This window comes from Lynx canadensis, chromosome C1 (genome assembly GCF_007474595.2).
Source record: "Lynx canadensis isolate LIC74 chromosome C1, mLynCan4.pri.v2, whole genome shotgun sequence".
NCBI lineage: Eukaryota > Metazoa > Chordata > Mammalia > Carnivora > Felidae > Lynx > Lynx canadensis.
This window is the reverse complement of record NC_044310.1, coordinates 139962627-139975223: the sequence shown is the minus strand read 5'-3', so window position 1 is coordinate 139975223 and position 12597 is coordinate 139962627.

Below are 12597 nucleotides of genomic sequence, written 5' to 3'. Positions count from 1 at the left end.
CTTCTGCACAGGAAAGGAAACAATCAACAAAACTAAAAGGCAACTGATGGAATGAAAGAAGATATTTGCAAATGAAATATCAGATAAAGGGTTAGTATCCAAAATCTATAAAGAACTTATCAAACTCAACATCCAAAAAACAAATAATCCAGTGAAGAAATGGGCAGAAGACATGAATAGACACTTTCCCAAGAAGACATCCAGACAGCTAACAGACACATGAAAAGATGCTCAATTTCACTCATCATCGGGGAAATACAAATCAAAACCACAATGAGATACCACCTCATACCTGTCAGATTGGCTAAAACTAACAACTCAGACAACAACAGACGTTGGTGCAGAGAAAGAGGAACCTTTTTGCACCACTGATGGGAATGCAAACTGGTGCAGCCACTCTGGAAAACAGTATGGAGGTTCCTCAAAATATTAAAAATATAACCATCCTATGATCCAGCAATTGCACTACTAGGTATTTATCCAAAGGATAAAGGAGTGCTGATTCATAGGGGCACAGGCACTCCAATGTTTACAGCAGCACTATCAACAATAGTTCAAGTATGGAAGGAGTCCAAATGTGCACCAACTGATGAATGGATAAAGAAGATGTGATATATATATATATACACAACAGAATATTACTAGGTGATCAAAAAGAATGAAATCTTGCCATTTGAAAAAATGTGGATGGAACTAGAGTGTACTATGCTAAGCGAAACAAGTCAGTCAGAGAAAGACAAATATCATATGATTTCACTCATATATGGAATACAAGATACAAAACAGATAAACAAAAGGGAAGAAAAAAATAATATAAAACCAGAGCAGGAGACAAACCATAAGAGACTCTTAAATACAGAGGAAAAACTGAGGGTTGCTGGTAGGGTGCTGGGTTGGGGGAAGGGCTAATGGGGTGATGGGCATTTATAAAGGAGGACACTTGCTGGGATGAGCACTGGGTGTTATATGTGAGTGATGAATCACTAAATTCTATTCCTGAAATTATTATGACACTACATGTTAACTAACTTGGATTTAAATTTTTAAAGATAATTTTTTTAAAAAAAGATTCTCTCTCCTCTCCCTCTGCCCCTCTCCCCTGCTCATGTGATCTCTCTTTCCCTCTAAAATAAATATATAAATAAATAAAAGAGAAAAGATACATCAATGTTAGGAATAAAAGAAGGAGGATAATAACAGATAAAGATGTTTCAAATTGCAAAGTGAAGGTATGAAAAATTTTCTCTTAAAAAAATTGAAAATTCAGACAAACTAGAAAATTGACTAGAAAACTATAACTTACTACTGCTAGCTCAGTAATAAATAGAGAAACTTAACAGCCTTATAACCATTTAACAGGTATAATCAGTAATTAAAAATCTCCACTACTATCTCCCCTAAAAGCTTGCTCTAATAGTTTTATAGACAAGTTCTACCACAACTTCAAGTAATATGTAATTTTAATATTATGCAAACTATTCCAAAAAATAAGGGGAAAAAGGCAAAGTTCCCAGCTCATTCCATATAGCTAAAAATCTTGATACCAGCAATGTATATAAGATAATTCAAGAAAGTAAAATTATATACAAATATTTTTTAATATAAATGTAAAACCTCTGAATGTAATATTAGAAAACAATACCAGCAATGTCATAAAAATTAAAATATCATGACTAAATACTGTTCCAGGAATACATGGATTAATAAACTTTAGAAATTGTACTAATGTAACTTTCCACATTAACAGATTAAAAGAGAAAAACCAAACTCTTGAAAGGTTCAGAAAAATACTCAATGAGACCTAACAAATCTATAGCAAGCAAGAAACAGAGGAAGCTTCTTCAATCTGATAAGGTATACTTATTGCAAGCCAGCAACAAACACACACTTAATAGCACACTGCCTTTATAATTAGGAAATAGCCAGGGATTCTGTCACCATCCCTCCTTCAAATTGAACTGGGTACCTTTGCCAATACAATAAGAGAAGAAAAAAAATAAAATATATAAAATTGCAATGGAAGAAAAAATACTGTTACTATTCACAGAATATATAATTGTCAGCATAGCAGAGAATACACATAATTAAATTGATAACAAAGTTTAGCAAAGCAATGAGATAGTTGTAAGATCAATATATGAAATTCTCCATAATCATACAGAATTTAAAATGTGCATAATGTATAACCTAGGACTTCAACTTCTAAGTAACTCCCCTAGAAAATGTTCCACAAATATGAACAAGGAATACTTAAAGAATATTCAAAGTTCTGTCTATCAGTAGGGGAACAGGTCAACTACGACATGCATAGAATGGAATACTACACAGCAATTAAAATGAATGAACTACATATCTACATGAATACATCTCAAAACACTTTGTTGCATGAGAAAAGCAAGTTAAAAAAGAGCAGGGGTATGACCTTGGGTACGTTAATTAACCTCTTTGTGACTTAATTTCCTTATTTGTAAAATTAATAGTAGCACCTGCCTTCTAAGGTTAATATGTATAATATGCTTTAGAATAGTGCCTGACAGTAAATGTTTAATAAGTGTTCACTGTTATGAAATGATGATGATGACAGTGATGATGACAATAACATTTATATACTTTGTAAATATAGAACAATTCTAAATGTTGTTTATGTAAATATGTAAACATAAACAACTATACATGTTGTTTATGGATGATATACATGAAAATTGCAAAATGGAAATTTCACAATAATAATTAATTATAGAAAAGGGAGGAAGGAGAAATAAATAGAGTATGTATCTATATAGGTCTGTAATATTTTATTTTTGGTTTTGGTTTATTTTTCTTCCAAGTTTTTATTTAAATTCCAGTTAGTTAACATACAGTGTTATGTTACTTGCAGGTGTAGGATTTAGTGATTCATCACTTACATACAATACCCAGTGCTCATCATAAGTGCCCTCCTTAATACCCATCACCCCTTTAACCCATCCCTCTTCCCACCTACCTCCCTCCCTATTTATTTTTTAATAAGAGATCTGAAGTCAATATAGCAAAAAGTTAAGATATTTAAGTCTCAGTGGTGGATGTGTGTTGTTCGGTTATATCATTTTCTGTATTTTTATATATTTGAAATATTTCATAAAAAAAATCAAAGGCAAGTAATAAATAAGATACTTCAAGATGTTAACAGTAATATGTCTGGGTTGTTGGATGGTGAATGTTTTTTGTTTGCTTGAATAGCTTTTCTTAATTTTCCAAATGTTCTAAATGAGAATGCATTTCTTTTATAATTAGACCCAAAGAAAAAGAGTTTTTTTAAAGCAAAGATAAAAATCCTTTTAATACTGAAGTCACCAGAGATCTGTTTCAACTAGATTAATCTTCACTTAGATGTCCTCTAATACAGACCAAATCTCTATATATTAAAAACTGCATAACTTTAATAGCATATTTGATTTACTACATCAAAATGTATACTTACAAAATAAATATCCTTCTTTTGCCTTTAGTCCTTAAAGTTATAATTCACAAATAATTTATGGATGTTTGTCACCATCTTTATTATCATGATATGTCATTCCCTATAAATTTCACATTCCTGACAAAATGGTGGAAAGGGTACAGAAGATCTCTGAATGTATTTCTTAGAAAACTCACATTAATGACAACACTATAGATCTTCCCTAACCTCCTCAACTTGCTGTTTCATGTCTAAAAGCCCATCTAATCTAAAAATAAAACTGATCTGCAGAGACCTTATAATTTATCTTTTTCCATGATTATAATTTCTAATCTAACCAGCAGCAGTTCAAATTGAACTCTGATCCAAATGATCAATAGCCACGTGTGACCCATTAGATGTGCGAATATTAAATCATTTTTGGATAAGCGCTGTCCAAATGAAAAGCATATAATTACCATCTATTAACATATATGGAAGCCAATAACACAAAAATGCATAATGTGTAACACACAACCTATCAGAATTCCCTTCAATGACTATGTTAAGGTTAGATCTTATAGTTTACATATGGATTAATACCAAATTATGATTTATGCCTTCAAGTGTTTATTATTAATAATATTGACCTAGGCTACACAATGGGTAAATTTGTAAATAAAATAAATTTAATTTCTTATTCCATCCTTTTTTGTATGTGTGTGCTTCCTTAACATAAAAGTTTCACTACCTACTGTAGGAAGTAGCCATGGCCAATAAATAAAAGGATAATTAAAGTAGTTTGGTAAGAAAATAATTCCAACATATAGCTTACTTTTCATTTTTTCCCTGCAAAGAAAAAGCTTATACAGTTGTAGAAGTATATAATTATATAAAGAATAGAACTTACAGAAAAATGAGTCCAATCATCTGCCCTCAGTGTCAGAAAGAATAGCAATGAAGTTCTCTAAACATCCTATATTTAACAATGCAGTCTTTGGAAATTTTTCTTTATGAAAACCTAAACACCTAGGTTTACCTAGACAAGTAACTTTTATGGTCTATTTCCCAGTCTCCTTTGTGGCTAGTTGAAGGCTTTGTGACTGCACCCAGGACAATTGGGTATAAGATAATGGTAGCCTACTTCCAAATCTCTTTTTCAAAACATCTAATGGATCTTCTAGGCATCTCACTGATGGGATGAGATCACATGGTCCAAATGCTGTAGCTGTAAGATGCAAGAGTTATCACCCAGCTACATGGACTTTGCACAAGCCAAAAATAAATTTTTATTATAGTAAGCCTCTCAAGTTTCTGGGTGTGCCTGTGACTACATCATAGCCTACCCTATTCAGGTTCATTTCAGGTATGAGCATAATAAGAAAAATTTTCCAACAGTCACTCCCACTTCCATTCCTTCCTCACCTCCCTGGCTCAGGCCCTGCTTCTCATCCAACAGTGCTTAATTCAGGGTCAGCAGCCTGTCCTCCTGGTCCCTAGATTTCTTTTTCTCCAACCCCACTTACAGATTTAGCCCCTAGACCTCCCTCATTTGTATTTGTATATTTCTGTTTTCTCAGGATCCTAAATTTTAATTCTCAAACCCCATTATCTCTCTTGTTCCAAAAATAGGTTTGAACAAGCTGCTCTTTACATGTCTGTGCATCTTTGCATGGAAGGGGTAATTCCCTCTTCCCGTGCTCTGGATATACAGAAGCCATCTTATGGGACTGTTTTTAACCAAGGCAGGACCAGAGGGGCAGAGAAGTCAGGTCTTCTACTTCAGGAGATTTCAGTCTTATTGAAAAAAAGCATATGAAGCTCTTTTTTCTGGTCTTTTTGGGGCAGGGCTAAGACTCTTATCTAAAGTCACTGTCTTTGCTTCTCCTATGATTGTTTCAGTGGTGAAGGTATTTCCAACAAAGCCTATTAAAAACATAGGGGAATCTACATAACTCACCCTCCAGTCCCAGTTTTAGTGCTTTAACCTTCTGAGTGATTGCTCGAAGAGATCTCCCCATTTCCTTTGCATCAGGACTCCTTTCACTAACCTTTCACTAAGTGATCATTTGATGAGATTTCCCCCACTTTCTCTGCAGGAAGACTCCACTATTTCCCCCCTATCTTTTTACACAGGAACCATTTCAAGAAACCTGCCATATAGAGCTAAAGTCTTTCAAGCAAGATAAAGATTAGCCTGACCTTTCTTACATCAATTAATCAATATGGTTACACCACAGATTTACCTTTTAACCTTGGTGTTTCCACAGTGCAATATTAAAGCACGATTTGTGAGGTTGCTCCGTTTTATATATGGTTAAGAACAACCCTCTGTCTATGTGCTTTGATAAAGTGTCAGCATAACGCAACACAGGAGCAAAAGGAGGCTTTTATTGTCTTCATCAAAAACGGCTCTGTAAATCTAAGATCGAAGCAGCAATACCAGCAAAGCCGGCTGACTGAAATTAACTGCTGGGCTCTGTTTGCAGATTCACGCTGTTGGAAAGGCCATTGTTTGGGAATGCTCTGAAGGGTTGAATCATTTGATCTGAATTTCAGATACGAATATGTCATCGTTGCCAGTGTCAATAACCTCTTCTCCATTGTTGAAGCTTATCCCCAAGACAAACAAGAAGGGTTTGCTCTACCCTATCCTGAACCGCCAATTGCCACTTTCCTTTCTGCCTTAATCTGTATCACAGGTGAAAAATTTAGAGAAGGCAAAAATGCTGACACATCTCTGAATACTGGTCAAGTCCCTTCACTGAATCCATTTAATGGCAGAAAAAACTACAGTTAAGTCCTCCACAGGGTCTTTATAGATAGAAAGATTTCCCCACCGAACCACAATGTGTTTAAACCGTTTATCTCAGAAAAGAATTACAAAATCTCTTTTTGAAAACGTTGTCCGGCCCTTATGCTTCACAAATGAGGAAACCAAGCCCCAGAAAACGACAGGTTCAGACCCAATATCTATAGATACTTAGTGGTAGACTTACCTTAGAAATCAGTCCAGTTTCTCCCCCGAATGCCTCGCTGAGACATTAGTTCTTAAGAATGCATTTAATTCTGTGATGATACTTGCAAACTTACCACTTCCTCAGAAGCCAGTAAAACTTCATGTTGAGGCTGGACATTTTCTTGGGGTTTGCTTGGCAGTGCTCCATTTTTACCAGTCCATCTAGATGTACCATCTTGAATCAGAAGAAAATTCACATTACAGCTCTGCCACTTACTAGTTGTGTGACCTCTGCCTTATCACTATCTTAAAAAAAAAATAACCACCTCATGGGGCTCTTTGGAAGGTTGAAAAAATTAATTCACATAAAGCGCTTAAAAACAGTATCTGGCACATAATAAGTATCATATAAATGTTAGCTCTTATTGCTTCCATTCTTAGATTCTTCAGTGAATCTGGGGCATCACTATAGATTTATGATATTTTTTCCTTCATGAATCCTAAGTGTTTTATAATTCTTGACTCTTTTACTCTTAAAAACTAAGAACAAACTGAGGGTTGATGGGGGTTGGGAGGGAGGGGAGGGTGGGTGATGGGTATTGAGGAGGGCACCTTTTGGGATGAGCACTGGGTGTTGTATGGAAACCAATTTGACAATAAATTTCATATATTGAAAAAAATAAAAATAAAAATAATTAAAAAAATATTTTCAGCCTATTGAGAGTCACACAATAAAATATACATAGGGTTGTTTTTTGCAAGTGTATGTTGTCATAAAAAAATATCAAACAACAGTTCACATTAAATGAGAGCCTACTGGGGATATTCAGAGTTTTCCCCAACAGTAGCCATGATTTGCTCCTTTTTAAAAAGATCTTTTGTTTTTATTTGTTCTACTGAATATGTCTAAATTAAATCTAGTGCTTTGCATTTAAAAAATAATAATTCTTGACTCTTTTACAGTGAATATATTGTAGAGTTCCTCAAGTTCATTTTGAACATTCACACAGGAGGCATTTGGAAGAGGTGCCATTTTTTTTGTGTATTGAAAACAAAAACAAACCACCAACACCCATCATTGCACTCACATTCTGCTTCTTTTTGAGTGATTTACAAAGACTTAAGCTATCTCACTCCCAGGACATGCTGCCAGAAGTTGTTGAATGAATTTCACTTCACGGTCAACCTTTAAAGTATGCAAAGCACTACAGAATGCCAAGATCAAGTTCCCTGTGATCAGTGCACGAAGTGAACTTTACTATGGATTCTGTGATGTTCCCAAAGGCAATTTAATCATCCCCTTTAATAACAGAGCAATACCTTTCTCTGGAAACTGATTTGACCGATCATTAAAGTATGTCTGGTTTAGTCAAGGAACACTCTTAGATAATGCGACATCGCAGGCTCTAATCACAGATTTGACTATCTTTGTTTTTCTTACATTTAACTAAATGAAACTTCTTATTTTAAGGGGGTCTTTTTAAACAGTATGTGCCACCACTTAATAAGGTACTGTTGATTCAAATATAAATTCATTTTTGATACGAAATTTGAAATTATATGATAGTTTAAATAATATAGAGGAAGGGTAAAATTATGTGGAAAATCAGATGGAGCCAAACATAGTTTAGACTTGCTCAGTTTCCAAACTGAGGATAATTGTTTAAGGAATTAGCAGATCCTAAAGATATTATCTTCTTAGTGATGCCTGGATGCCATTATTTTTCAGCAACTAGTGGGATGTGTGTGTGTGTGTGTGTGTGTGTGTGTTTGCGTGTAAATGGTGTAACCCAGACTCCACAGCATAAATAATCAATTTTCCAAACTGGTCTAAAGTATATGAGAAGACAATACAATATGAAACCAGTGCTTTTCTTTATAGGAAAATATGGTAAGAATTTTACTCAAAACAAAGCAATGCTGTATATTGTTTAGGGAGTTTGTTTTTGTTTTTGCTTTTTTAAATAGGGGCATGCACTCAAAAAAGATAAGGCTACCAATTCTGTTCAATATTCCCCACAACAAACCTATCAGACATATTTTTGCATAGTTTTTTCACTGAGGCCCAAGGAGACGTTGGCATTACAACCTGACTACTCTGGCACTGATTACAGAGGGAGAAATACTGAATGAGAATGAAGTTCAAGCTAGACACAAAAGTTAGGTGACAGCAAGGCTTAGCTGCCATAACGTTTTCCTTTCCTCTGTTTTGAGAATCTACCTAGAGGACTGTTTGTCATTCCCAGTTAGGACTAGGTTATCTTAGCAGATGTGTTCTGAAAACAATGAGCTTGAGGCTTAAAAATAAAATTCAAGGATGATCTTAATAAGGTTATATAATGTTAATCCATAGGTTTCTGCCAACCAGTGTCTCAAATGCCTCTTTGGGGATTTATTCTGTTTTAGAAGAATGGAGAATATAAATATTTAAGTATGTGGAGACTTTTGTCATTGACCTAAGGAAGTTTACATTCTGTTTAGATAGTATTCTTAGAAATGTTATTATTTTATAGAATGGATAGACACAGGAATGCAAAGAAAAGCAATAAAGTCACTTTTTTAGGGGTATAATGGAGTTCTCAAAGATTAAAAGGCATGATAACCTTTAGTGTAGGAATGTGAAAACGGGCATTTTCATACACTGCTAGAGGGAATGTAAACTGCTCCTTTCTTTAAGGGAGGGAATTTGACAATATACATTGAGAACCAGAGAATGTATAAACACTAACTCATATGTTTTACTCTTAGGGAATTATCCTAAGGATATATGGCCAAAGGCACAAAGGTATATATGCAAGAGTCAATAGTTCATGAAAGTAAAAATTCAGAAACAATGTAAATATCCAATAATAAGGATTATTTTAATCAGGTACCTATGCTACTGATAGAAATGATTATGTAGACATACATTTACCAATTTGGAAAGACATTTTTGAGTGATAATTAATTAAAAATAGCACTTTATAAACCAAACTTTAATATAATACTGCTATCAGAAGGAAAAAACAGTACATGGATAGGGATGAATTGAAGTTATGCACCAAAATGTTACCTGTGATTGTCTTTGAACATTGAGCATTCAGGAAATCTATATTTATTTATATTTCTTAATGCTTTCGTAATTAATATATATTAATTGAGTATACATTTTTTTAATTAAAATGGGATATGTTTTTGAAGGGAATTGATGGCATTTGGAGATATAATGATGTCATCACATTTACTTTAAATTTTTTTTTTTTTTCAACGTTTATTTATTTTTTTTGGGACAGAGAGAGACAGAGCATGAACGGGGGAGGGGCAGAGAGAGAGGGAGACACAGAATCGGAAACAGGCTCCAGGCTCTGAGCCATCAGCCCAGGGCCCGACGCGGGGCTCGAACTCACGGACCGCGAGATCGTGACCTGGCTGAAGTCGGACGCTTAACCGACTGCGCCACCCAGGCGCCCCGACATTTACTTTAATTTAGCGAAACGAAAATACTGTTTCATTCCATATGATTTGTACGTCATTGTTATGAAGTTTTTAAAACAAAGTCTCTACCGTGAAGAAGATGTAACTGCAGAGAAGAGGAAAGGGGGATGGAGAGAAGAGAGAAAGAGGGAATGATTTAATTTAATGCAATGGGGCTTTGCAGCCTTGAAACTGTCAAGTCTAAGTTGAACTCCTGGCTATTATTCTTGGGTTTGTTTAAACTTGTAAGAAGCACTTTACTCCCTTAAGTTTCAAGATTTTTATCTATCAATTGAAAGTCATAATATTATTTACAGGATTGTTACGAGATTAAGTAAGAGACATAAGTCAAAGGTATGCAATAAATGCCTACAGCGAACAGGTAACATGTACTAGACACAGAGCTAGACGCTTTGTGTACATTACCACATTTGATTGTCACAACAACCCTATCACACAGACATTTTATCTGCATTTTTCAGGTGAGAATATAGATTTACAGAAAATTTAAATAACTTGCTCAAAGCCAGAGGGCTGGAAAGCAGCAGGTGGGGACTAGCATGAAACTGTCCAAAATGAATGCTCCATATTAGATAGTGACAAACCAAGTCTTCAGTTCCTCCATGTCTCCCTCTTTTCTTCCCTCCACAAAAGGGAAAAGCAGGTCACTTAAACTCAAATTGTTTTCTGAAAAATGTTGACTTGTTCAAAGCCTCCATCAAACTCATTTCACTCTACAAACTAGTCTTGAAAACAGTCAGGTCCAGAGGAAAGATAGCTGAAAGACTATATATGCTACTTCCTATATATTCTGACATAAACGTCCCCCTCTGAAATACATTTTTCTGTATTGTTTTTCATTGCAAATTTAATCTGATCCTAATACCCACACACCTACTATAATTCTCGACAAAAGTCTCTAATACCATCAAAAAGGATAACTTTCTGATTTTTCTTGTGTTGTCTTTTTTAACTCAACCTGTACTGTATTATAATAGGATATTTTTTATCTCAAATCTGTTTGGAAATAATGCTACTTCGAGAATATAGAACTCTTAACTCCAAAATAGCGTGACTTAAAAATAACAAACTTGATTCAGACCCCAAATATTCTGTCTGTAGTCTATCATTTTTTCTTTCTTTATAAATGGTATATAAATATGTGTAAGCTTAATCATAATTCAGTCTTTCAAAGGGGTTATTATACATCAGACCAATGACCAAGAACAACCACAACCAGGATATACCATGAAATATGACTGTGACACTACTGTGATGGTACATTCAGATAAAAGCCACTGCATTAGAATTATAAGAACTCACCAGGTTAACATGGTGCCATCAAACAACTCTTCCCACCTAGAAAACCCACAATCACATGAACCACAGAATTGTGTGTTGTTAGTAAAAAGATCAATTAAGGGGCACCCGGGTGGCTCAGTTGGTTAAGCGGCCGACTTAAGCTCAGATCATGATTTTGCTGTCCGTGAGTTCGAGCCCCGTGTCGGGCTCTGTGCTGACAGCTCAGAGCCTGAAGCCTGTTTCAGATTCTGTGTCTCCCTCTCTCTGACCCTCCCCCATTCATGCTCTGTCTCTCTCTGTCTCAAAAATAAATAAACATTAAAAAACATGTTTTTTTAAATAAAAAAAGATCAATTAAAATCCTTTTAGGACACTGTGCATTAGGTGTTTCTGATATTTAAGCTTCTGGAGAAATGCGTTCCATTCTTTTCCAATTATTTTACTTACACTCTTCATGCCACCTATAAGCCTTGTGCAACAACCCCTTACAATTTCTGCTTGTCAAAATCACCACTCATCCTCTTTGCACATGGCATTTCTTTCATGGAGAGCTTGTGGTAAGCTATTGCCTAGTGAACCAGATTTCTTCCTCCTCTGCACTTCAGTGTAGCAGCTTTTATCTCTTATGTCACTTGTCATATTCTACAGGTCCACCCTATGGGTCCACCATCCCTTAGCCAGAAATTTGGGGACTTTAGAAAAGTAACATCATAACATCAACTGTGAATTAGACAGCACTTCCAGCAGTGAGGTGCTTAGTATTTGACAAATGACCATATTAATAACATGATCTTACTTGTATCCTTAGAAGGTTGTGTTTTCACTTGAGGAAAGAATCTATATACAAAGAATTAAAGAAAAAAGCTTTCTTTACCCCAAAGCCAAAATCTCCCAGGTGAAGAGAAAGGCTTCTTCAGAGAAACTTCGTTGTGCTCAGAGGCTTGCTATCTGGAGTCAATCATTTCTTCCAAACTAATCACTTGAGAAGAGATTGTCTAAGTTGAGAATCAGGGGGCTATGAAATCCCTTAGATCATACAGCTTCACACAACAAAATAAACATGAGGCAAAGAGTTCTGTAAGTACCTAGACTAAGTCTTGCAACAACTGACAAATCACTAATAATAGATCTTTTGTTCCATTTGCAAGCAGTCAAAAATAATGAATAACATAATGCTATGCCAAGTCAACTAACAGGAAGTTCACGTGAGATCATTTAAAAGGAGAAAATGATGCTTGAAAAGGTCCCTGATGAGATTTGGCTTTTTCCTAAGAGACTCTAGATAGCATTCTGCTGCAGCATTTTAAAAACCACTTTCCAAAATTGGGCACCCTCATTATCATTCATTACATCTGCACTCTCCACTTAGGTTGTTTTGAAAAAGAATGGCACCCCAGTTGTATTTTTACATTAAATGTGCCTTCTCTCACATTTGATCTCTCCTTTTGTGACAGTCATTTCATTT